The sequence below is a fragment of the Lissotriton helveticus genome, chromosome 10 (genome assembly GCF_964261635.1).
Source record: "Lissotriton helveticus chromosome 10, aLisHel1.1, whole genome shotgun sequence".
Lineage (NCBI taxonomy): Eukaryota > Metazoa > Chordata > Amphibia > Caudata > Salamandridae > Lissotriton > Lissotriton helveticus.
This window is the reverse complement of record NC_136071.1, coordinates 297700033-297726542: the sequence shown is the minus strand read 5'-3', so window position 1 is coordinate 297726542 and position 26510 is coordinate 297700033. Positions and strand designations below refer to the sequence as shown.

The 26510-nt window shown below is 45.0% G+C and overlaps 1 protein-coding gene across 1 annotated transcript in view; it reads right to left on the bottom strand.

Annotated features, from left to right (window-relative positions):
* The window catches only part of LOC144783757 (D-serine dehydratase-like), a 667234-nt gene extending 640978 nt beyond the window's left edge, over positions 1 to 26256 (bottom strand). Inside the window, exon 1 of the mRNA XM_078662446.1 lies at positions 26134 to 26256. The gene's annotated coding sequence lies outside the window, so the exon portion shown is untranslated. The remainder of the gene's footprint in view (positions 1 to 26133) is intronic.
* Positions 26257 to 26510: the final 254 nt, after the last annotated feature.

Here is a 26510-nt window from a genome sequence, read left to right as displayed (position 1 = left end):
ATAAAGCAGTAAAATAACGAAATACAAACTCTGTTCAAATATTGCACCAGATAAAGCTCTTTGCCTAGTTTCTTCTCTGGCGGGCTGGTTAGCCGTAAGAACACTGCCCCCTCGATCATGAGAAAAGTCAGTCCGTTAAAGGCGTACAATAGACCGGTATTTAAATGCGCTCAAGGTCACACCAGGGTAGGTGCAGCCAGAGTCTTGCATAGAAGAGGCAGTCAGAATGCCGGATCAAGACTATGGGCCAGATGTAGGAGCCCTAATACCGGTCGGAAACGGACGATTTTGGCCGTTTCCGACCGGTATTAAGGTTTTCAGATGTAGGGCATGCATTTACAGAATCGGTATTTTACCGATTCTGTAATTACCGATTCGGTACAATTACCGAATCGGTAAATACAGACTCGGTAAAATACCGATTCCTTAAATGCAGATGTAGCTGGCACATGTCAGAGTGCCACAGGGCTTTAAGAATCGGTATTTTACCACCCAATCCATTTGGGTGGTAAGATACCAAATCCAGGTGTGCATGCACATGTGTGCATGCACACCTGTGCCATGTGACACACAGACATGCCCTCAGGGCATGTCTGTGTGCCACATGGCGTACATGCCTATTTTTGGGGTGCCAGAGGGTGTCAAAGTGACACCCCCTGCACCCTTGCTGGAATCGGTATTTACAGATTCGGTAATTACCGAATCGGTATTTCCCATTGATTCCTATGGGCTTCACAGCCCATAGGAATCAATGGGAAATACCGATTCGGTATTTACCGAATCGGTAAATACCGAATTTTAACGATTCGGTATTTCCACATCTGGAAATACCTACATCTCCCCCCTTAATATTTACAGATTCATAAATACCGAATCGGTAAAATTCGGTATTTATGAATCGGTAAATATCATTTACCTACATCTAGCCCCAAATACGTTATCACCAGCCGGACGTTAGGCTTTCAAGAAGAGTCTTATCGACAATAGAGTTGCGGTGAAGGCAAAGTCTTTGTGCGAGGGAGAGGAGGCGATAAAACTGGCATTGCAGCCAAGGCCTTCTTCAAAGTTAGCCATGCTACTAATCCTGCGAATCCAGTTTGTTTGGTCCAGATAAAGTGGCTGTGCTGACGGAGAGTTGTCCAAAATACTGAGTTTAAGATACCTGATTCGACCGTGATGCTGTGAAGCCTGTGAAGTAGTTTACTTTCTTTTCTAGTCTTGACAGGTAGCTCACCACCTCACAGTTCAACTGGATGTCTGAGGTATCAAAGCGGCCTGGGCGCCGCCCCCTTGAGTTAAATGCTGCTCTTAATATAGCTCCTCCAAATTTGCAACAAATATGCAGATTGGATGGACTATAGTTTCAGAGGATTGACCACAGAGTCGACAGGCCTTTCTATACTGGCGGGCGTTTCCGTTTCATCTATCTATATATATAAAAACAAATGCATGTCTGTCTGTCTGTCTGTCTGTCTGTTTGTCCTTTATGCATTTCTACACCATTCATCTGATCGCCATGAAACTTTGGGAAGTTGTTGAGTACACTGCCGCGAAGGTTTCTGACATACATTTTATTTAAATATCGGCCCCCCAGGGCCCTCATAATCTTTCAAATACTGATGTACGCACCAGACGGAAAAATAACAAATCGTGTATCCACAAGCACTCGAATAAATAAATAGAATTAAAACACCATTCATCCGATCCCCATGAAACTTTGGGAAGTTGTTGAGTACACTCCTGCGAAGGTTTCTGGCATAAAAACGTTTTAAATATCGGCCCCCCAGGGCCCTCATAATCTTTCGAATACTGATGTACGCACAAGACGGAAAAACAAAAAGTCGAAAGAGCTGTGGTGCCTGAAGGTACTTGAGGCATCCACAGGGTCAGAGCAGGGGCAGATCCTTCTCCTACCTGGCGACCAAGACCTGGAACGAACTCCACCTCCGCATCCAACAAGCCTGACACTGCACCAATTTAGCAAGGTCCTCAAGACCTGGCTGTTCAAATGATCCACGGAGCAGCTCGCACTCCCACAGCGCCTTAAGACCATTACGGGCGAGTGGTGCGCTTTAAAACCCCTGATTGATTGTTTGAAGGAGCATGACTTTGATTGTCTCTGCTTGTGCAATCCACAACCACGTGCGCTTGAAGTGACACAGCTTGTATGGGTTTCACTGGAGCATGGCCAACTGACGCAGCATCTAATTTAGGTATCTTAATCAAACTTTCAGGCTGAAAAGTTGTTCTAAGTTTGTTGAGAATGTCGCCGAGGGATAGGGGTAGTGATTCCTTCCAACTCGTCCAAAATTGGGAAACACGTGCAGATCAGACGTATTGTGTCTGCTGTTTTTTGGGCTTAGTTATGAGATCATTTAGATTCACTATCTTTGTGCCGAGCCCAGAGATGAAAACTGCCATAGTGTTTAATAGCGTGATCTGAGTATCTATTTTCGCTGACTGGTAGTTGAGGGCCTCGACTGTCGATTGCAAGGCTCTTAGGAAGGATGACCAGACTCCACAGGCTCGTTTGCCTTCTGAGAGGTGTTAGCTAGGCCCAGTAGAAAGGTATCAATTTGCATAGGATCAAAGGTATTAGTTTGCATAGGTTTTGAGTGGGCCAGCTTGTTCCTGCAGTACGAGGCAATCAATCATGGGTTCCCATTCAGCTGGGGTGAGAGAAGATGTATTGTGACTAGGTGTTTTGGTTGGAGTTGCTCATTTTGTTGAGATGACTGATTGAGAGCTGCCAGTGTAAGGCCACAAGGCTTCTGCCTTAATGTGCGTAATGTGTTTTGTCTGACGGAGGGGCTATTACACTGAATTTTCTTGCTTCGGAGTTCATGTGAGAGCAGTTTTTAGGGGTGGAAAACGACTGTTGGTTTATTTCACATTCCAATGCTTTGACAAGAAGAAAAAGCTATTGCAGTCAGACAGCTGCGACAAAGCGTCAGTTTTGCTAGCTTCTATGTGTAATGACAGTGAGTACAGGGTAACCTACTTCAGGTTGACTTTTGAGGTGGGAAAGAGTCTTTTCTGACCCTGAGCAGTCAGGCTAGAGACGGAGGTAAGAATAGTGATAGCACCCACAATGTCATGATTTTTAGCAGCAGACATATTAAGGACCTGATGTTCTCCTTTTGTGTTAGATAAGTATTGTTGGTGGTTGGATCTTTGTTGCATTTGAGTGGATCTGCCCAAGCTGTCAGGCACATCATGTGAGAGGCCGTGTTCAGCAATTTGCTTGATGATGGTTGATTCCAAGGGAGACTGCAAACCTGGAATGTTAGCATTGGATGTAAAAATAGATGCAGCTTGGTCCTTCAGAATTGTGTGAATTTTGGCTAATTTTTTTGGGTTATTGTTTCCTTTTGTGGGAGGGGTTGCCTTTATTACTGGGGTAATAATAGGCATTTGAAAGGAAGATATAGTGACGGCTGCGCCAGGGTTTGAGAGCGCCAAGAGCCCAGGAATGATGGTCTAATTTTTTACTTTATCACTAACAAGGGTGAGTTTCCTTTTGCATCGTGTCGCTGGCAGGGGGCTTCTTATTCTGCCTGATCTCATACTCAGTGGTGGCTGCTATTTAACACCAGTGGGGGAGGCGAGTCTCGGGAGGGAGGCAATGAAAAACAAGCATTTACAATGCAACGGTTTCGCCTTTGGAAAAGTTAGAGCTATTGGCAATGTAAATAACAATGCCATTTATTTATCTGTTTTCAAAACCAACACATAAATACAAATTTTGTCATTTACAATGCCAATAGCTCAAACTTTTCCAAAGGCGAAACCGTTGCATTGTAAATGCTTGTTATTATTTATGTTTTCATATGAAAGAGCTATGCACAAAGGGTTTCAATGTTTCATGTAAAATGTGATAGCCTGGATATGCATTATAATGAATAAAGTATCACCTTTAGCACATCATAAGGATATTGGAAGTCACCTCGGAGTTTCATTACCTTATAAAAGAACTCAGCCTTTGGCCTCATTCTTATACATGGTCATGGAACACCTCCATTATTTGCAATACCCCAAAGTGGTAGTTTGTTGTTCCCTCATATGCAGGGCTTGGAATGACTGGGTATTTATCGTTTTCTATCAGGTCCAGGCCGCGTTGTTGTATTCAGTCCAGTTAGGCTTTCTAGGCCTGTTTGCTACCATCTCTCTAGCAAATAAAGTGACCGTTGACACTGTACTGGTTATTTACGTTTGCAATTCACCATCTGTCCGTCTCGCGCTCTGCCTCGCGCTCTCTCTCTTTTGCTCGCGCTCCCTCTCTATGGCTCGCGCTTTCTCTGGCTCTCCACCATTCCGAAGAGTTGGCTGTGTGTCCTCGTGCACAATCGCCGCCCTTGCGTTAACCTTGCGTATTAATAATGCACGAGCAGCTTTGGTTTCTCCGAGACTCTAAAAGTATCCGATTGCAGGCGAGGAGCCCTTAACGCCGGGGGCCCGGAGCCCCTTCGGGTTCTCATAATAATCAGCCACGGATCAAAGCAACGCCTGGGCGGGAAACGAAGAGAACCCCCCGCCTGGAGACCACCGAGCGCCTTTCATTTCAAGCAATGCCTGCTGCAGGGGTGGGCCCGTTGCGAAAAGCATGGCGGAATTAATTCAATTCAATGGTGTGGCCAACAGTGGATGGGAGGGGGAGGAGAAGCGAAGGGGGCAAGGGGAAACATGGAAATGGAGGGGGGTCGAATGAGGCAAAGAAGAGAGGATATTGAAGGCAGGGACGAATGACGAGTTTAGAGAAAGGGGCTGACAGGATGATGAAAGGCGGAGTAGGAAGAGATGGTACGAAAAGAATGAAAGAACAAGTCAGGTCCCGGGCCGTGCTGTGATTGGCTGACGTCACGGGGGTGTCCCGGGCCGCCAGCCAATCACAGCGCGGCCCGGGAATGACATCACAGGGGTGTCCCGGGCCGGCAGCCAATCACAGCGCTGCCCGGGACAAAGGGGCGGGGCTTAAAAAAACACCGCGAAACGCCCCCGAATCGCGTTTTCAAGAGAAAGCGTGATTGACAGCCTCTGTCTCCCAATGGCTAGCCTCCATTTATGGAGCTAGCCAATGGGAGACCGAGGCGGGACCAAAGTCAATATGTAGGATCATGAGGTTTCGCCGTGGGAGGAGCAACTGCTACGCAGTTGCAACTCCCAGGTCGATAACCTAAAAATAATTTAACACTAACGTGTGTGCTGCTGCCACTTCTCGGCCTCTTTACCCGCTTCCATGGCAGAAACAGGAAGCACCCAGGCTTCCAGGCTCCCCAAAGCTAATCACAACGCTGCAATATAGCGTTGTGATTGGCTGAGCGCCATGGTCTGAACTGCTCCATGTTTTTGGGCAATCCTATCAGCACTTTATATGTACACTTGCAAGTGCACTACGGTCGCAATTGTTAGTTATGACGAACTACTGTGAGTGTGAGCTCGGTGTGCACATTCTATCGGTTGCATAGAATGTTTATCATTTCAACTCTTCTATTTGCTTTATTATTAGCCTTAATTTGTCCTTTTGCGTGCATGCTTTCAAATATTTCAAAAACAATTTCAAACAAATTCAATTTTAATAGGAAATTTTTAATGTAAAATTAGTATGACCAACGCAGTAAATTAAAAAAATTGTAAAATACTGCTAATAGTTTTTACTGTTTGCATATTGATTATTATATTGTTTTTATATGGCATATATGCGGAAACAATAAAAAAACATTAAATAAATGTTTCTAAATAAAATTAAAAACATTTTTATGAATTTTTGAAAATATTTAACTTTTTTCTATGCTTGTTGCATGATGTATTTGATAATGAAGGGATTTCTAAGATAAGTTGCACAGGAGACCTTTGATTCTACAGTTTTGTGTTAATTTGTAAATAATTGGCTGCTTGTTTGTCAACTTTATGAATGCTAGTGCTCTCTCTGTCTAGTAAACTGCAGCCCAGTGGTGCTGTTGACCAAGGGCCAGCATGTCAAGGTCAGGCGTGCCGCAAGGGCCCCCCAGGCCATCCTTGGAGTATCTCTGCCTTAAACGCGATAGAAAAGGACAGTAATGGGAACCGTGGTGGAAGAAAAGGACGGAGTTTGAATCAAAAGTGGGGAGCTTGATATTCTGCAAACCACTCATTCTGCAGTGCTTGCAAGTAGGCTTCTAATGAAAACAAGCACAAGCAAAGTGTTAAAAATGGCGGTCTCTAGTTGGCAATGGTTTGCACTTTTGTCCAAATAGGGACCCTTGCTTCTAGTCAGGGTAAGAGAGTTACGCCATTAGACAACCCCTGCTCACCCCCTTGGTAGCTTGGCATGAGCAGGCAGACTTATCTCAGAGGAAATGTGTAAAGCATGTGTGCACACATACAGTAACATAGTGAAAACACTACAAATGGACACCACACCAGTTTAGAAAACTAGGAAATCTTTATCTAAACCAAACAAAACCAAAATAACAAAAATCCACCATACATATGTAAAGATGCCGTCAAAAATAGGTTATTCACAAAAATAAAGCTGTGGCAACAGAGAGCTCTAACTGGGGCTATTATAACGTCGTGCGCAGGACGGGCATGAAGTCGCACTTCAGGGCGGGCATGAAGTCGCCCAAGAACAGAACTGTGGCAAACGATGAATAACAAAAACTGTGCACGGCGTCTGTGAAGTGATGCGTCGTTGGCGCTGGGCAGCATCAGTTCCTTACGACCACAGGGGAGGTGAGGCGTCGGTTCCTTACGACCATAGGGGAGGTGAGGTGTCGGTTCCTTACTGCAAGGCAGGGAAGATGAGGTGTCAGTTCCTTACAGTTGCCGGGGAGGTGAGGCTTTGTTTCCTTACTGTGGCCGGGGAGGTCACATCGCGATGTTATGTTATGTTATGTTATCTTGGTTTTGTATAGCGCACGGCTACTCAGAAGAGTGTCCCGGCGCTTTGGTTGCACACCTGTCTCACAACATAACACGAAAAAGAACAGAGAGGGATCCAGAAAAAAACCACAAGGGGGACAACTAAGAAGTAAAGAGCCACGTCTTGAGACCCTTCCTGAACGCCAGTAGATTTGGTGTACTACGCAATGTTACTGGTAGCATGTTCCACAACTGCGGGGCCAGCAGTCTAAAAGAGCGGCCTCCAATGCGGGCCCTTTTTATACGAGGAACCGTGGCAAGAAACGAGGATCCGGACCTCAGAGCCCTGGCCGGATGATAAAAGGCTAGCCTTTTTTGTAAGTATTTTGCTCCTGAGGCATGAAGAGCTTTATGCGCCAAGGTTAAGGCAAGGAGTCGGTTCCTTACGACGGTACGGGTTCGATAGATTAAGGAGGTCACCCACGTCAGGTATCAGCTCTGCAATGATGAGGAACTGGCATCGGTGAGGTCAGGGCTGCGGTGCGAGTCGGAGTGGTGCGTCGTGAGCAACACAAGCGGTGCCCTCAGCTCCGGTGCATGCTATTGAGGACAAGGGAACCCAGTTCAATTGGTCAGGGAACTTGGGTAGTTATAAGTTTTGAACACAGCGGTCCCTAAACAAGGACAATAATCAACGAGAAAGATGAATATAGACTCAAGAGTCAGTAGTATATTTAAAGGTGTTCAGCCGACAGGAATGCTTTTAATTTATAAAATTAACACGAAAACAATAAAGTGAGACACAAGCCTGCACCCTACTAAAAGTGTATATATAGCATAAACACAAAACAAAATTAACAATACCGCAAGGCTCTGGCAGAGCGACTTGCTTGTGTGTTACACATTCAAATAACACAAGCAATAATGTGATGGGACACTGTTACACATAAATAATATTAATTAGAAAAGCATTTACGGTGTACAATGAGATGACGACTTTTCGATCACTTTTAAACATTTTTGGATCATCATCAGGACATAGTGTTACATGCCTGAATAAAACTGCCGTATGTCAGTACAGATGAATCTGGTAGAGATGTGAACCGTGTTCACGGTATCACAACGAGTGGGCTTGGAGGGCCTGTGGGCAGCGAGGTAAGCAATTGGTCTGATATGGAGTTATTTGCGTATCTGTAATCCTGTAGTTATAGGCTTGAAAAGATGTGAACCGCGTCCCCCGGTTTAACCAAGTGGTATGCTTGAACGAAGGTCTTGATGGACCCCGTGCAGAAGAAGTGCTGGAGTCAAAGCGTCTTCACTGTAGGTATCTCCTGTGCAGGCAGCAGTCTCGGTCACAGCATCAGAGGCAATACGTTGCAGCATCGGCAGATGTCGGGCTGCGGTACGAGTTGGGGAGATGCGTCGTGCACTTCACAAGCGGTGCCAGCGTCAGTGTTGCTCTTCTCTCTGTGACAGCTGAAACAGCAGTTCCCAGGTGCAGGAGGACAGAGGAAGTGAAGTCTTTGTGTCCCTGAGACTTCAGAACAGGAGGCAAGCTCTACACCAAGCCCTTGGAGATCTTCTTCAAGAAGGATAAACAGCACAGTTCAACCTTTCTCCTCTCCTTGGCACAAGCAGCCACTGCAGGCCAATTCAGCAAAGCAACCACAAAGCAATAGGGCAGTACTCCTCCTTACAACTTCTCCAGTTCTTCTCCTTGGCAGAAGTTCCTCTTGAGTCCCGACGTAGTTATACCATGTTTTCCGTTATTCTATTGTGGCAAAAAGTCTCTCAGCTCAGTGCAAACCAGTTCTGTCCTCTCTGGTCCAGCTTTTTGGCAGGAGGTGGAGACAGCATTGGGCACAAGAGACAGGGCCTATTCAAAGTGAAAGAAAATCTCCTCCCACTACTTAAATGCAGTGCAGGTCAATTCAGCTCAGCTCTGAGTCCTCCAGGGAAGGCAGGACACACATCAAACCCCCCAACGGCTGTCTACAGAGAATGCACATCCCCAAACTCTTGTCACACCAAAGCCAGACAGTCAATACACAATCAAGCAGAGGCACATATGATGGCTAAGCAAGAAAATGGCCACTTTCTGAAGGTGACATTTTCAAACACATATTTTAAAAACCATCTTTACAAAAAGATGTTTTAGTAAATTCTGAATTTATAGAGCCTAAACTGTGAAGGTCTGGTGCTTAGGAATATAACTTGAAATAGCCTGGAAAGAATAGACAGCTGAAATGAGGCTTAAGGATGGTTTCATGGATAGCATTCAGATAGAACATAGACAGAAGGTGAAATGCAATTACAAATGCTACAGAGGGTTTTGCGCCTAGGCGGTCCAGAGGGGTGGGGCGGTTTGGGCATAGTTTGATCTATGAATTGGTGAGGTGATTGTTTATAGGTGGTAAGGGGAGGAGTCTTTTGTTGTGATTGCGCTATTTTACCTAAATGACAAGGTCCTCACAACCTGTTTCTGATTTACACTTGTTGAGCCACAACTAACAGGATTATTCTTATCTGAGTCTGTATAGCCTTCCAACTTTCAATGCTATTTATTTCTGCTTGAAGCACTAGAAAACATAATATGTGGATCCTATCCGAAATGAATCACTTCAGTCATAACCACCCATCTCTCATGTAATGTGTGACACCTTCAGCCAGTACTGGCTTTTACTTCAATACCACTACTCGTGCTGGGATTTGTTTTTACCTACACTTGCAATGTTACGGAAAAAATGAAAGTCCCAGAAAGTAACAGGCAGTTGGATGAAAAGTCATGACTGATAAGACGTTACATGGAAATACTTGGCAGCACTGTTTATGGTGCTACAAACCAGCAAATTGGTGATTGCAAACGCTGGATACAACTAAAGCTATTCATGTTTCTACGAATCTTGCGTCCCCTCAAAAAACATACACTGTATGCAGGGTTTTAAGTGGGCCGTGTCCTGCTGTGCTAAGTAGGTGCAGAGAAGGGTCCTTATTAGGCTCTCCAATTTTTGCCTTCACCCTTAGGGTGAAAATAAAAATCTTCACTTTGCAGCAGTAGCATCCTTCACAGGCTTTGATATAACTTCAAAGAGACTCGTTTTACTTTTTTCACAGTCTCATGTCAGAATTGAAGCATTTTCAATATTATATATAATGAAACCGTAGTAGTTGCTTATTTATTTTATGCAACTAACAACCATTGACAAAGCCAATAGTCCCGGCTTGTTGTAGGAGTGATGTTACTTGTATTATATATCTGGATGCAGTGACAAAAGCAACAAAATACAAGTCAGGCAGCACACTATGCTAAACACCGATTTTTAGCTTACGTGTTTTAAAGTAGTTTTAAGCCACGCCCATTGGCCAGGCACCTTTGAGATACCCTTCTGCCCCGAGTTTTATCATCCCACTTAAAGCCCTGACTGTATGGTTTCTGCATTTCTATCTCCCCACCTGACTGTGTGTGGGTCTGAAACACCAAAATACACTCTGGCGCTGCTCAGTGAAAGTTCCACCGTATTTCTTATCAAGTCGTTTCTTGGTCCATCTGTACCACAAGCAGGAATCCAAGCTGCCTGCACCATTCCCGGGGACGATCGCCGCTTTACTGGGGATTCTTGGACCATTTTCCTCATGAACCATATTACCTGAAGAAGACAGAAAGAGTCTGAGCCCAGACAGTGATGCGAAAGTATCAACAATGAGAAGTTTATAGAGTGCTCAGCAACGGACACCGCAAACTGCAGTCAGTGCCATTTAGGACTGAAAAGAGAAATAAAAAATAAAAATCACAAACAGACTGGGACATCTTTCGCTAAACTATAAAATACAGAAAATAAGAAAGGCGCGCTGCATTTGTGAAAGTATGAGCAGGCATTGTGCTGAAACATTAAGCACGTCGCCCAGGACGAGGTATGTCTATTCTCTCTGGTATGTCTACATCTAGAAATGTACCTGCAGACAATACAAGTGCAGACTGCCGAAGATAAGACGCTGCCTGTAAGTCACGTCATGGAAGTCCACAGACTAGAAAGGATTGCAGCCAAACATGTTCGCCTGGTACGCAGAGGTGCGCTGTCTGCGCCGATGTTTTATTTACAGAGCCCAGGTAACCAGTTCGCAGAGCAGGGACTAAGCGCACTTAAGACAAAAACAGCTTGCAGGGCTAATGAGTGCTTAATTATGACATGCAAGAGGGGAATTGAGCAGGTTTGTAAAGGGTTGCTGGGTTTGCTCGGGGTAGATGTCACGAGGGCTCCTAGTAGTGCTGGGCTGACCTACTGTACACCGAAGGGAGTTTCCCAGCAGATTAGGAAACTAGGCTGTGAACTAAACGCACACGGTGGGATGCCCCTCACACACACCTGCCTACACTGTCAGCCGCCGCCATCGCCCACAACCCCACGGATTTTTCCACTCACCATGACTGCAGCATGCGACGGGGGGAGGCAGCTGGTGCTCTGCTGCTGCCACAGGTGAGCTTCCCTTCCCTTCAGCTCTTGCTCTGCCCCAGTTCCAACAATGCCGGAACTGAAAGCTGCTGAACTCCTCCCCCTCGAAGGCATTATGGGTCCAACCCGGGGCAAGGATGTGCCAAGTAGTGTGACTCGTTCTGTAGGTAGGTTTCGGAGGTACAGACACAACAAACTGGGAGGGAGAGTTGAGTAGGGAGCGGGCCTGGCCGCAGACCGGGCGTCCACTTTTATCATCAACAAATCAGGCAGGGAGGGCCGTTTGAGGCGGCTGTACATTCGTGTGTCCTACCCCGGCTTAATTACGTTTAAAACGCTAATAGGTAAAATGTTTTAAGCGACTTGCGCTGTTGTTTGAATTGGGAACAAGAAGAACACAAGACGTCAGTGGTTCTTTCATTAAGTTGCTTCCCTGAGAAATGGATCCAAAAATGTACAATCCCGTGCGTGTTGTGCGTGCGCGCACCACAGTGAGACATGTGGTTTCAATTATCGCACCCGTGTCTGGGCATGATAATTGAAACCACATGACGGCCGGTGCTCGTAACAGACAGCAATAGGCCATGGGTGGAGCAATGTGCCCGCCTTTAGCCAACTGAGTGCTGTTTTTCATTACAAGACACACGCAAAGGCCAATCGCTTAGCACAAAAGGAAAAGCACACGCATAAGCGTGTGCGATTCCTAGGTCGATTTTCAAACCACCTCCAAAAGGACTCTCGCTTGGCCGGCAGTGCTGCGCACTGCAACGCCAGGCGCGAGACCTAATGAATCAGTAGTGTTCCTAATCTCATATTCTATTACTAAAATTATTAATTGTTTGAACTTTCAGAGCCATAAAATGGGAACACAATGCAGTGACTGGAAGTGCATAATGAAGAATAACAAAATTTGCAAGAATAAATAAACTGAATGAAACAACACACAGTTAATAACAAAATAAATACAGGCACAAGGGCAGTAGCATACACCTTAAAGATGCTGAAACTCACATCATATGCCCAAAAGCTGTGTTACAAACTATACTTAAAATCAACAAGCTTGAAGGTGTATGTGCACACTACAAAATGTCAAAGGCACCCTGAAAGTCAAACATGATTCCCCATTTTGAAAGTTGTAATCTCTATCTGTAATACCATATCCCGGTCACCGAAGTCTATGCAAACAGAAAAAATAGTATTTGGTCCAAGCTCCGCAGAAAAGACAAACACTGGGCAGATGTAGTGAAACCAGAAACCTACAGGAAATGGCACACAATAACCAATAAATAGAACAGAAATTCGAGTGACAAGCAAATCAATAGAATGGTAAGTAATGGTCGGTCTGTCAGCCCATTTTAGATTTTCTTTAATTATTATATGAGGTAGCGCTAGCGCTCTGCAGGAGGATCCTAACTATGAACCATTGCACTTATTTTTTCCAATTAAACCCCACCAGTAAAAGTGCAAGGTTTAAGTGCTTGCTCCAGTGTTAATTTTATTGCATGTAGCTTTACTTTGTTGTCTTAATCTGTTTCCAGGGATGTCAAGGGGTGCTAGGTATGCATAGGCTCATTCCTTATTTTCGATTATGCTAACGTAATTCACAGAATTTCATGTTACATAAATTACGTAAACAGTCTGAAATGACAAAATCACAAGATTTCACACAATTTTGTGCCGAAGAAAACTAGATTGAGCAGAAAAGGGTCTCGCAAGATGCAGGTTTGAGCATAAAATGTTTTTTCAGGGACATTTTCTCTATGAACCAGGCGCCCTGCTGGTATCTCGGATTACTTTTGAACGTGAAGTATGTCCCTGCATTAAATTTTCACTCGAGCTACCCCAAAGAGTATTTTACAAAATGCAAGCATAATTTTACGGAGCAGGGGGGGCGGGGATGGAATCCTACACCGTGTGCTGTGCACTCTTTTTTAACCTGCCCTTTTACTTCCTTTAATATTTGTCTCTGCTGGCACTCTCCCTTGTCGGGGTACATGTTTTTTCAGGAATTTCCATTTATGTGACTTCCTCCATTGCAGATCCTAATATGAATGGCATCTATGGGAGTAAGAAGTGGCCTTAGCTCCGCCATTGGGATGGTGGCTGGCTGCTGCCCTTCCGCGCAGAGCTTAGCTAGATGAAAATAAACAAGCATTTGCAATGCAATAGGATTAGCATCTGTGAGAGTTAGAGGTATTAGCATTGTAAATGACAATGCCTTTTACCTATGTTTTTTTGTTTTTGAGTGTAGTGGGTGTATAAACAGAGACACAGCTGCAACATTGCCTATAGAACTTAAAATGGAGGAGTTGCTGGCGGGACCAGAGACCAGCACCATCTAGAGGACTGAAAATGAGAAATAACCACTGGGAACAGAGACACAGCTGCAGCACTGCCTAGAGGACTTAGAATGAGGAAGTCCAGATGAGCCCAGAAAAGCAACTAGCAGCACTGCCCAGAGGACTAAGAATGAGGAATTATCACTGGGACCAGAGAAGCAGCTGCAGCACTGTCTAAAGGACTTTGATGAAGAAGAATTACCCACTGGGACCAGAGAAACAGCTGCAGCACTGCCTCAGGGACTAAGAATGAGGAATTACCACTGCAACCAGAGAAACAGCTATAAGCACTGTCTAGAGGACTAAGGATGAGGAATTACCACTGGAAGCAGAGCAACGGGGGCAGTCCTGCCTAGAGTACTTAGAATGGAAGAACTACTGACGAGACCAGAGAATCAGCAAGCAGCACTAACTGGAGGGCGTAAAAAGAAGGACTTACAGATGGGACCAGAGAAAATGCTTTTAGCACTGTCTGAAGGACTAACAATGGTGAAATTACCAATGAGACTAGAGAAGCAGCTACAGCACTGGAACCGGATTGACTCAATTTAAATGTCTGCGCTCAGTGTGTTTTACATAGAATGGATTTGGAAAATGGATTTGAGCAAGAACGATACATGTTTTAGGAGAAAGACTAATTCAAAGCTGTACACTCCTACACTCTCATTGAATACGAGTGCAGGAGCTGTACAACCTTAAACACTCATTGGATACCAGGGTGAAGGAGGAGGGCTGAGAAGAATGGGAGAGTGGAACGGAGGAGGAAGTGTGAAGCTGCTGCAATGGAGAATTCTGCAGGCAGCAGCAGGCCGCTGGAAGCGGCTGCTACGGAGAATTCTGCTGGCAGCAGCAGGCCGCTGGGTCATCCCGCCCCGTGTTTACATCAGAAGATGCCAGTGTTTGCACAGCCAGGGCCCGGCTGCGACTGCCCCTGGTCATTGCTTTACACAGATGCTGGGGTGAGTGCTATGGAATATTATATTTTAGCCTTGTGCCTTCCTCTTTACATGCCTTTTTAATCTGTATCTTCAATGGGCAAGAAGCAACCTGGGAGGGTGGTGGAGGTGGTTTGCAGAGACGGGTAAAGGTGTTGCGATGGCAATGGAGTGTGGCTGCAAACACAAAAGAAGCCACAAAAAATAAAATAGAGAAGATAACCACAAAGGATAGTGTTATTCAAGCAGCTGGCAAGCTGCAAAAAAAGAAATTGTGCTCAAAGAGTACCATAAAAAACTGTAAAAGAAAGAGCACATATAATAGGGGCAATTCCTATAGGACGATACAAAAGCCCAAAAGGAGGGACTAGTAAGCAACTTAACCAATCAAAAGCCTGCATTTACCAAGGACAGAAAGAGGAACAAATTGCGGTGCTCCAAGCCCATATTCTAGATGCAGCATGCCTCGCAGAGCAGCACATGCGCTGTCTAGGTTCAACCTAAAAATTAATGAAACTTGCTGATCACACAAAGCCTCATGTGAAATATTTCAATAATTGGAATTGTCAGAAGGAAACTGTAAATATTTATGGCTACTTTGTGAAAGTGCTTTCAGTCGCACGTTAACAGACAGGGTGCAACAATAAGAGAGCTGTCTCACCCCCCCCCCCCAATATATGCAGTAACATTAAAATATCAGGGAGCCAAACACAGTGCTTCAGTAATGTATTGACACTTTCCGACATGCACACACCAGAGATGGGTACTGCCACATTGTCAAACAGGAGACAAACAGTGCTTCAGTAAAACACAAAAGATACACTGTAGTTCACTTTACTTGTTCCCACAATCGTGCTTACTATAATATGCACCTGGACACCACACAGACACACCACTATAGCAATACACAATTTGCTACAATAGTAATACACTTAAAACACATTGCGACAGTCACAAATGAGTAAAACATACACCAGAAATAGTGCCAGCGCAACAAAAACATTGCTACTACAGTGCACCACAGAGGCTAATTGACAAAGAAACATTAGACTTAAGGAACAAAGACCAAAGAGACATTCAGGCATGGTGTGCCTGTAAAGAGCCCTACTATGTCCAAGGTCAGTGGTTTGTATTGGTAAGGAAAGGGAGGGTGGGAGATCAGAGACATAGGCCCTAGCAGAGAGGTGGCATTTCACATACTCTGTCTACAGCTTTTGTTTATTTGATTAGCATTTCAACATAATGTCATTTCAGACATGTGGTAAGAAAAGGCCACATTTTCTTCGAAAGATCCCTGCATATTGAGTTTGCTAGAACAAGCAAAAGCGAGTAACAGGTCAAATGAAATACACGTTTATTTCGGTTTATTTCAAACCATAACACTTAAAAAAATAAAAACAACTGTACAATCAATTAATGTTACATAACACCTAAAAAAAATAAAAACAACTGTACAATCAATTAATGTTACATAACACCTAAAAAAAATACACATGAAGAGCAAGCATGTATTAACAAACGTAAAATTAATTAACAATTCACTTTCAGAATTATTACGTATTTATTCTTAATCTTGCCTAAAAAGTCCCCCGTTCATGTTTTATCAATTCATTTCTTATTTTAATCTCTGCTATCAAAAAGAATATCGATGAGTTTCAAAGTAAATCTTGAACAAGTGAATATGCAAACAGATTGTGGGCACAAAACATAACACAACTGAATATTCAAGCAAATGGCGGGTACAAAACACAACAACTGATCATACTGATTATAACAAAACTGAAAAAGTATATTTAATCAATAGACAATTTTATTGTTCCTTTTTCCACTGCTCAATGTGTGGTGGGAGGTGCTTCTCCACCTTAGCGAAGGAGCCGCCACTGGACACAAAGTCAGAACTGAGTTTAAGGAAAACCCAAATTCCTGGAAAAGTTAAAATAAAGCATTATGTACACAATATGAGTACAATGTAAGTCTAGAGGAGCTATGGCGGTAGAACACGTAACCACCAGATTAAGTGTCCAAGTATGATCTAAGTGTAATCAATACAACCAGTAAACATGGGAATGGCCTTAAAACTGATAATAAAGGCAAAAGGGAAAGAGCCAGTCATGAGCTATTACTTGCGCACTAAATATGATCAGCCAGAAATTCAAATGAAAACTACCTGAGCAAGGTATGTAGAGTGAAAAATTGTCAAATCTCTGCCCTCTTGACTGCAGTTCAATGTTTATTGTTAAGTTTGAAAGAAAATGGGTTTTCAAATCATGCAATCCATTGATGGTGATTGGAGTGTCGTAGAGTGGAGTGTCGTAGCATGGAGTGCTAAAGAGTCAAGTATTGTGTGGTAGAGTGGGGGGGGTGCAGAGTGTCGTCGAGTGGAGAACAGGGTCATAGAGCAGAGTGGCGTGAAGTGGAGTTGGGTGAAGTGGAGTTGGGTGGAGTGGCGTAGAGTGGAGTGGCATAGAGTGGAATATCGCAAGGTGGAGTGGCATAGAGTGGAGTGAAGTGGGGTGTTGGAGACTATTGGAAAGTGCCGCAGAGTGGAGTACAGTGACTGTAGAGTGCAGAGGGGTACAGTACAGTGTCATAGCGTGTGGTAAGTTTAGTGAAATATGGTGTTGTAGAGTCAAGTGGCATAGAATGGCGTAGAGTGGAGTGGTGTATAGCTGAGTAGTTGCGTACTGTGTCAGAGACTTGAGTAAAGTAATTTGGAGTGGCATAGAGTGAGTTGCGTAGTGTGTCTTCGAGTGGAGTAGTGTGTCATAGACTGGTATAGAGTGTCATACAGTGTCATAGACTGTAGTGTAGGGGCATAGAGTGCAGCAGTGTTGTATAGTGAGATAGAGTGTAGTACAGTGTTGCAGAGTGGATTTCTATAGAGTAGATTGTTGTAGAGTGGAGCGGCCTAAAGTGAAGTGTTCTACAATTCAAGTGGAGTTGCATAGCGTAGAGTGAAGAAAGGTATCATACAGTTAAGTGGCATGTCGTACAGTACAGTGCCGTAGAGTGGAGTACATTGTAGTGGCGTAGCATTGACTGTAGCAAAGTGTTATAAAGTGGAGTGGAGTACAGTGGAGTGGTATGCCGTGCCATAGACTGTGGAAAACTGTTGTTGAGTGGAGCGGCATACAGTGAGATACAGTATTGTAGAGGAGTAAGGTAAAGTAGAGAAGAGTCTGGAAGATTGTGGTACTGTGCAGTGGCATAGAGTGTCATAGAGTTAAGTGGCATGCATTGCAGTTGAGTGGAGTGGTGTACAGGGGAGTAGTGCAGTACAGTGAATTAGTGTGCTATCGATTAAAGCAGAGCAATTTTGGTGGAGTGGCATAGAGAGAGTTGTGTACAGTTTTGCAGAGGGGAATAGAGTGGAGTACAGTTTTGTACAGTGACAGACTGGAGTGCAGTGGTGTAGCATACGGTGAAGTACAGGTTGGTAGAGTGGAGGGGCATATAGTGTTGTAGAGTGGAGTAGGGGGTTGTAGAGCAGAGTAGACTAGAGTGGCATAGAGTTCAGTGTAGTACAGTGTCCTGCCATAGAGTACAGTGATGTGGCGTGTCATAGCATAGATTGAAGCTACATAGAGTGGAGAGGCGCCCAATGAAATAGCGTAGAGTAGAGTGGTGTACACTGGTGTGGCATAGACTGGAATAGCGTAGAGTGGAGTAGCAAATAGTGGAATAGCATAGACTGGAGTGGTGTAGAGTGGAGAGGCATATAGTGGAATATCGCACATTGGCGTGGCGTACAGTGGAACAGGGTAGAGTGGAGTAGCGTACAGTGGAGTGGCATACATTGGTGTGACCTAGACTGGAGTGGAATACAGTGGAGTGGATTAGACTGGAATAGCATATAATGGAGTGGCGTAGAGCGAAGTGTCATACATAGCATAGAGTGCAGGGCTCGACAAATCATAAAAAATGCTCTAGACCTGCAGGTCTAGTAAACTACAAAATCTCCTCGACCTAACTTAAATGAACTTGACCTCAAACTCTGAAAACTGAGCAAATGTGACAAATGAACAAGATTTAAAAGCATTTTTATTGTTCATTTACTTTGTGAGCAATAAAGATGCCTTTAAATCTTCCTATCTTGTCACATTTCCTCTGCTTTCAGAGGCAGAGGTCAAGTGTCAAGTTTGTATTCCTACTCGCCAGAAAGGGAGAGTAGGACATAAAAATAGCTCGTCCTTAATCAATCTCACTCGCAAATGCGAGCGGTCGAGTGAATTTGTCGAGCCCTGGAGTGGAATAGCATACAGTGGAGTGGCGTAGAGTGGAGTAACATAGAGTTTACTGGTGTGCAGTGGAGTGGCATAGACTGGAGTATTGTACAGTGGAGTGGGGTAGTGTAGAATGGCGTGGCGTACAGTGGAGTGGCACACAATGGAGTGGCGTAGTGTGGAGTGGCGCACAATGGAGTGGCGTACATTGGAATAGCAGAGTGGAGTTGTGTACAGTGGAATCGCTTACCGTGGATTGTTGTAGAGTGGAGTAGTGTACAATGGAGTGTCATACAGTGAAACAGCATAGAGTGGAATGGCATAGATTGGAGTAGCAGAGAGTGTAGTAGAGTACAGTGGAGTGGCATAGACTGAAGTGTTGTGCAGTGGTGTGGGGTACAGTGAAGTGGCGTATAGTGTAGTGGGGTACAGTGGAGTACTGTACATTGGAGGGACCTACACTGGAGTGGAATACAATGGAGTGGGTTACATTGGAATAGCATACAGTGGAGTGGTGTAGAGCGAAGTGTCATACATAGCATAGAGTGGAGTAGGATACAGTGGTGTGGCGTACAGTGGAATGGTGTACAGCAGAGTTGCATACTGTGGAGCAGTGTATAGTGGAGTGTCATACAGTGGAGTGGCGTAGACTGAAATACTGCAGAGTTGAGTATCGAATAGTGGAGTGGTGTACATTTGAGTGGTGTAGTCTAGAGTGTCATAAAGTTGAGTGGGGTAGAGTGGAATAGCATAGAGTGGTGTCGTGTAGAGTGGAGTATAGTCGAGTGTCATACAGTAGAATACTGTACAGTGGAGTTGCATACAGTGGAGTGGAGTAGAGTGGAATACTGCAGAGTTGAGTAACATAGAGTGGAGTGTTTGTACATTTGAGTGGCGTAGACTAGAGTGTCATGCAGTTGAGTGGGGTAAAGTGGAATAGCACAGAGTGGTGTTGCATACAGTGGAGTAGCATACAGTGGAATAGCGTGGAGTGGTATACAGTGGAATGGCGTAAAGGGAAGTATAGACTGCAATGTAGTACAGTGGATTGGGGTCGACTGGAATAGCATACAGGTGAGTGGTGTAGATTGGAGTTGTGAACAGTGGAATAGAGAAGAGTGGAAAGGAATTTAGTGGAATAGAGTGGAGTGGAATACAGTGAAGTGGTGTAAAGTGTGTGAGAAGTTGCCCTGACATATGCTGTCCACTAGTTCTAATGGGCACCTTGTACCAGTCCAAACAACCCTCATTGATGATAGGTTTGAGACAACCTTTATTAAAAGCTATTCTAGTGGTAGCTATGGAGAGCAGCCTTCAGGCTAAGTCTTGAAGGAGTGTAAAGCAGATGGTTTACCAAATTATAACCTCTTGAATGTCTAAATGAAAGGAGAACCACACCAGGTATATATGTAAAATATATGTATTTATTACTAAACACTCTCTAAGTACACACTTTAAACACAATAGAACTTCAGTAAATAGCACAATATACACTGGGCCCCAGGGGGGGGATCAAACCATATATTAAGAAAGTGGTATAAGAAGTACGACTTGACTAGACACAAGGCCTAGAGCCTGTAGAATCACTGGGACCCCAAGGAACCACCCTAGATAGTGACACAAGGGACCCAAGGGGGACGCGTGCAGTGTGAGAACACAGCCGCGAGCGCTGTTAGCTTCTATGGGGAAAGTCGGGGTTGGAATTTTAAAATTTAAGGACACTTAGGGGAGGACTTTGAGCAAACCCCTTTAGACTTAAGGTGTTCTAGGGCCAACACCCACGGGAGCACCGGAGTACTTGAGTTACCTCACCCAGGGAAGCTGGGTGCATAGGTGTCAAATGGTGTTGGGATCGTCGTTGATTTCAATGGCGATCTGCTGCAAAGTGCTGCTGCCATGAAGAAGAAAAGTGTCCAGTGTGATGCAAGCCTGGATCGAAGATGTGAAGAACCTGAAAGCAGAGGGGACAGAGTCTGGGTCACTTGTCAGTGACCAGGGGCACGATAGACGAATTTCCACCAATGTCGGGTGCTTCAGGAGTAAAGAGGTGAAGCTTGACTCTGCAGCCACGAGGACCAGGAGGCGTCAACGGCGACCAGGAGCTGAATTTGAGCTGTCCCACGAAGGATGTCGAGTGCTGCGGCGTCGGTGCTCGGATTGAACACCACAAGCCTTGGCAACAGCAACCCACGCAGGAAGAGAAAAGATGCTTCAGTATGGACCAGCAAGGTCCAGCGGACTCCCCAAGCAATGGAGAGTCAGGGCACTTCTGGAGCAACCAGGGAATCCCAAGGAAAGTTAAACTTGCCTTCTCAGGGACCCACCAGTCGACGGACCAGGAATCGCGAAGGTACCTCGAGAGAAAACACAAAGGGCCGGCTCACGGAACACTCGTGGAGTGTAGGCCAGCAATCTTCGGTGGAAACAGGCCCGGACTGGCCGTTGTGGGCACCGGGCAATCCCCCGGTCGGCCGCAAGGGTGGGGGCCGGTTTTGGGCCCTGGGGGCCGTTTTTGTTGCAGAGCCGTTTTTGCAGCATAGCTGCAAAATCGGCCCTGTAACAAAATCGGCTGAAAAGCGGCCCTGGCAAAGCGCTCGCCCCCCTCCCGCCCGGGGGGCGGGGGGGCCGGCCGAGCACTTTGCCAGGGCCGGTTTTGGTTCCCAGTCCGGCCCTGGGTGAAAATGCTGCTCGGGGTCTGGGCTACAAGTAACTCAATGCACAGCCTCAAGGATTTTCGAGAAGCAGATGCACTTGCAAATGTGCACGGTGTTGAGGGGTTCCTGTTCGACGGTACCCACGAGGGCTACGGGTCTCAGATTTGCTGGGAACTCGAGTCGGCCTCTGGGAAGTCTGGGAACCCATCTCCTGTGTTGCAACTTCAGAGATCGGTGGGAGCTTCGAAGATGCAAACCGGCCAGATGCGTCTTTGGTGCCTGCCATGCAGGGAAGTAACTTCTTTACTCCAAGGGAGATCCTTCTGTCATCTAGCGCCTTGTAGATCGTCGAAGTTCTAGGATTCAGTATCAGAGTTTCATCCAGGTAAATCTAAAGTCCTGTAGTCAAGGGTTCCTACTTTATACCCAAGGAAGGGGTGGCTACACCCATTTCCTTTGTCCAGTTTCACGCCAGAGCAGGGGCTGGTAGCCCCTGCAACTGGTTTGAACTAGGCTATGCACAGGGACACCAAATGTGCCCCCAGTGTAGACTTCAAAGCACTCTTGGAGAGCACCCACCCAGCCGCAATACACTAAAGCCTGTCTGGGAGGTGGCCAGAGTTTCGTCCAGCAGCAGGAGGCCAGTCTTGTGTCTTTGGCTGCAGCATCCATTTTGTGATGCCAGGGTTCTGTTAAGCTGGTACCGGGTGTACCAGTGTGGCCATGTTTCTCCCTCTAGAAGGGTGGAATCATACCCCCGCCGCCAGACTGGCGGGGGGGTATGATTCCAAGGTGTTTGACACCAAACACAACATATTTCCTTGCAGCCATTCCAAAGTTAGCATTTACCATGAGGTTATAATGCACTTAATAATATATGGTCTGGCTGCATCACAGAACAACCCCAGAGAATAGATTCCGAAGGCTGCAGAGGGGCCCTGCTCATGCATGGGCACCCTCTAACACAAAATCCAGCACCCTGCCTTCAGGAGTGATAAGGCCTGCCATAGGGGTGACTGGTAGGTTTATATGTGCAGTGATATAAGGTAGATATAGGGAACCTATATCTAACTGAGGGTGCATACACCACCTTACACAGGCTGCTGTAGCAGACCTGTGGTTTAATTTTGGAAGGCTGCCCAGGGGTGGCATAATATATGCAGCAGCCCCTGGTAGGCCTCTTGGGTACCTATGCCCTGGGTACATGGTGTACCATATACTAGGGACTCACAAGGGCAACCCAGTATCCAATCTGGAGTGCACCTAAAGTACATGGAATCATTTTAGAGAAAAAGCAAATAGGCTGGGGCCCTGAATAGCAGGATCCCAGCCAAACTAAGTAAAACACCATCAAAACACCAGAAAAAAGGGGGGGGCAACTATGCAGTCAGATTCCACCTTTCTACATAGTGGAGTAGCTTAAAATGAAATAGCATATACTGCAGTGTCGCAAAGTGGAGTGGGGTAGAGTGGAATTGCATACAGTTGAGTGGCATAGACGTATGTTGTATACAGTGGAGAGGCAGATAGTGGAATAGCGTACAGTAGAGTGGCATATAGTGGAGAGCCCTAGACTGGAGTGGCATACAGTGGAGTGGCGCACAGTGGAATGGCGTACAGTGGACCTACATGGGAGTGGCATACAGTGGAGTTGTTTTGAGTGGAATGGCATACAGTGGAGTGGCAAAGAGTTGAATGGCATAGAGTGGAGTGGCGTAGAGTGGAATGGCATACAGTAGAATAGTGTATAGTGTAGTGGCATAGACCGGAGCGCTGTACAGTGGAGTGGGGTAGAGTAGAATAGCATACAATGGAGTGTGCGTGGAGTGGAATAGCAGAGTGAGTAGTACAGAGTGGAGTTGCATACAGTGGGTAGATGTGGAGTGGAATGGCATAAAGTGGAGTGGTTTGGAGTGGAATGGCATACAGTGAAGTGGCGTAGGGTGGAACAGCGTAGATTGTAGTGGCCTAGACTGAAGGGTTGTACAGTGGAGTGGGGTAGAGTGGAGTAGCGTACAGTAAAGTGGTGCACAGTGCAGTGGTTAGAGTGGTTAGAGTGGAGTGGCATACAGTGGAGTGGTGTAAAATGGAGTGGCATAGACTACAGTGTCATACAGTTGTGCGGTGCAGAGTGGAATTACAGAGTGGAGTGGAGTAGAATGGAGTTGCTTATGTAGAATAGTATACAGTGTAAAGGTGTGGAGTGGCATAGAGAGGAATAGCGTAGAGTGGAGTGGCATACGTTGAAGTGGTGTAGAGTGGAGAAGGGTGGAGTGTCGTAGCACACAGTGGAGTAGCGAATACTGAAAGTTGTACAGTGAAGTGGGGTGGAGCGGAATAACATATAGTTGAGTGGCATAGAGTCAAGTTGCGTACAGTGGAATAGCGTAGAGTGGAGTGGCCTGCAGTGGAGTAGCATAGAGTGCAATAGCATACAGTGGAGTGCCCTAGACTGGAGGGTGTACCGTGGAGTGTGTTAGAGTGGAATTGCACATAGTGGAGAGCTGTAGACTGAAGTAGCATACAGTGGAGTGGCGTACAGTGCAATAGCGTAGAGTGGAGTGGCGTACAGTAGAGTGACGTAGAGTTGGGTAGAGTGGAGTGGCATATAGTGGAGTGATGTCGAGTGGAGTGGCATTAAGGTTTTAAAAGGAGCGATAGGTCCATCATTTAATCCTGTATGTCTTCTGGGATCAAATTTACAAGTTGTAACTCAGGCTTACGAGTTTGTGAGGAATTAAAGAAAAATCCAGTTTTTAGCGATGACTGGGCTTGGCTTCCAAAAATCTTACTAAAGAGAAAGCTGGAGTCCACGAATGATACTAAACAGCTCGGCCAATAGAAACAAATCCATTAATATTTTCTCATGGAACGTTCATGGCCTGATAAGTCTGCTAGAAGATCAAGATACAGTAACTTTTATACATAATTTTGCAGTGCTAATGTTTCGGGAAACCTGGAATATGCCTAAAGAATCGATAATCCGATATCAGGAGTATGCAAACTTTGCAGCTCTTTCGTCTGCCTATGGTCGTTCAAGAGGTGGGATAGCTACCCAAGTGTCATTGGACCTGGATATTAAGCACTATGAAATTGATTTTCAATTAACATGGCTTTTATGTATCAAAATATATTTTAAAAAAACAATGTTCTTAAATGTATATTTAAGCACAAAGAGAACAGTCAAGATATCTCAATTCACTGCGCTTTGGGAAATAGTTAAATTCCTGAATTATCAATACCCTGCCACTAGGTTAATTATTTCAGGAGACTTCAAAATGTATTTGCTTTCTAAAAACCTAGCTGACAAACCTGCATTTGTGTACTGGGCATCGTGCTTTATACTTTTTAAGATTTTAACAAAAGGATTACCAGAATTGTAGCATTAATATGGCGGCATAAAAACAACATGTTATGAGGCAGCTGCAATCCCATGTTCATTGGTCACTTCCTCAACCAATGGGAGTGATGCTTGGAATTTTTAAAACAACACGTAAAAGTGCTGACTTAAATGAAATTACTGGCATTGAAAAAGGCAATGTTCCGAAACTCATCTGCTATGAATAAAGTTTGCATGACATCCAACGAGTGCTCCATGCTGTTTGCTTTGGATATTACACAGTGAGTCTGTCTCGCTCTCTCTCTCTCTCTCTCTCTCTATATATATATATATATATATATATATATATATATACATACATACATACATACATACATACACACGTTTTAGGAAATAGAATTTTTAAAAACGTTGAAATTCACTGAAAAAACCAAAGGTTACAGGGACGTTATAGTTGGGCACACATTTCACTAGTACAAAACCAGAGAAATTCAGCAGTTATAGTTAGCTAACTATAGCTTGCACACCCTCAATGCACTGCTTATAAACTCACATATTACATCATTCATGACATGGTCAGTGGCATCAACAATGATGTCTCAAATGGCTTCACTGATGACATCTGAAATGACATCACTGAAGACATCATCCAGTGATTGCAAGTGTTTACTAAAATGTACTGAGTGTTAATGATATATACTAGGATAAGTGGCTATGGGAGTGCCTCTGTAGGTGAGTGAGTGGGTTTGTAAGTGGCGGACTTTTTTAGCTTGCACGTTTTAAGCCATGTCCTAATTACATCAGCTGCGTCCCTTTGAGCGACCGTTCTATTTTTTTTCATCCCACTTAAAGCCCAGGGCACTTCCTATACCGCGACACCAGTGTGCCTTGCAACCAAACCAGCCCTTTGTATCCAGACAATGCACCCCTCTCTCTGTGCCAGAGCACTCTGCCCTTTGCCATTTGCCCGTTCGGCATGCTGCGCACGTTCGCTTCCAGCAGTAGCATAACTGCTAAATCACTCGTAAATTGCGGCAACTATGCAGATTTTTAATTACACAAACACAAGGAAATCACATTCTAGAAAGTTTCGCTTTTTATTATGTATGAATGCAAAATCTCAGCTTTACAAAAAAAAAACGCAGACTATAACGCCCAGACTCTGGAAGTGTTCAGCTGACAGGGCAAGGGGCACCTGGTAGCTATGCAGCGCAATTATTTGTCCTTTACACTACGGCCGCTATATCCTCCTGCTCCCACGCTGTAAACTGTTTAGCGTTTTTTCTTGCAACCTACAAGTCTGTCACAGACGCCAAAGAAGTACGTTAATACAAACATATATCATAAATACCTCAGTCTCAAAACCACAATGTCCCGACCCGGATCTGCAAGACTCTGTTGCAGCAGCAGAAGTGAGAAGTTGGGAAAAGTATTTAGCATTAATGCTGCAATGGAATAGCCACGTGATGCTAACGTCAGAGCAGGCACACTTAAAGGGACAGGGTTTTGATTTTCCTATCACTCCGGCGCCCTACAGCCAGATTAGGGTGGTTGAGTAAAACATTAAATGGTACTTTCACCGACTAAACTATATCACTGTTATACCGAAGCCACACCCTGCCTTCCGGACTTCTGGATAAATCGCGAGGACACGATGGATAAGAGGAACGTGGAAAGTTTTACAAAGTTACTAAGAGCAAGGGGCTGACTGAAATACGTTTCCACGCA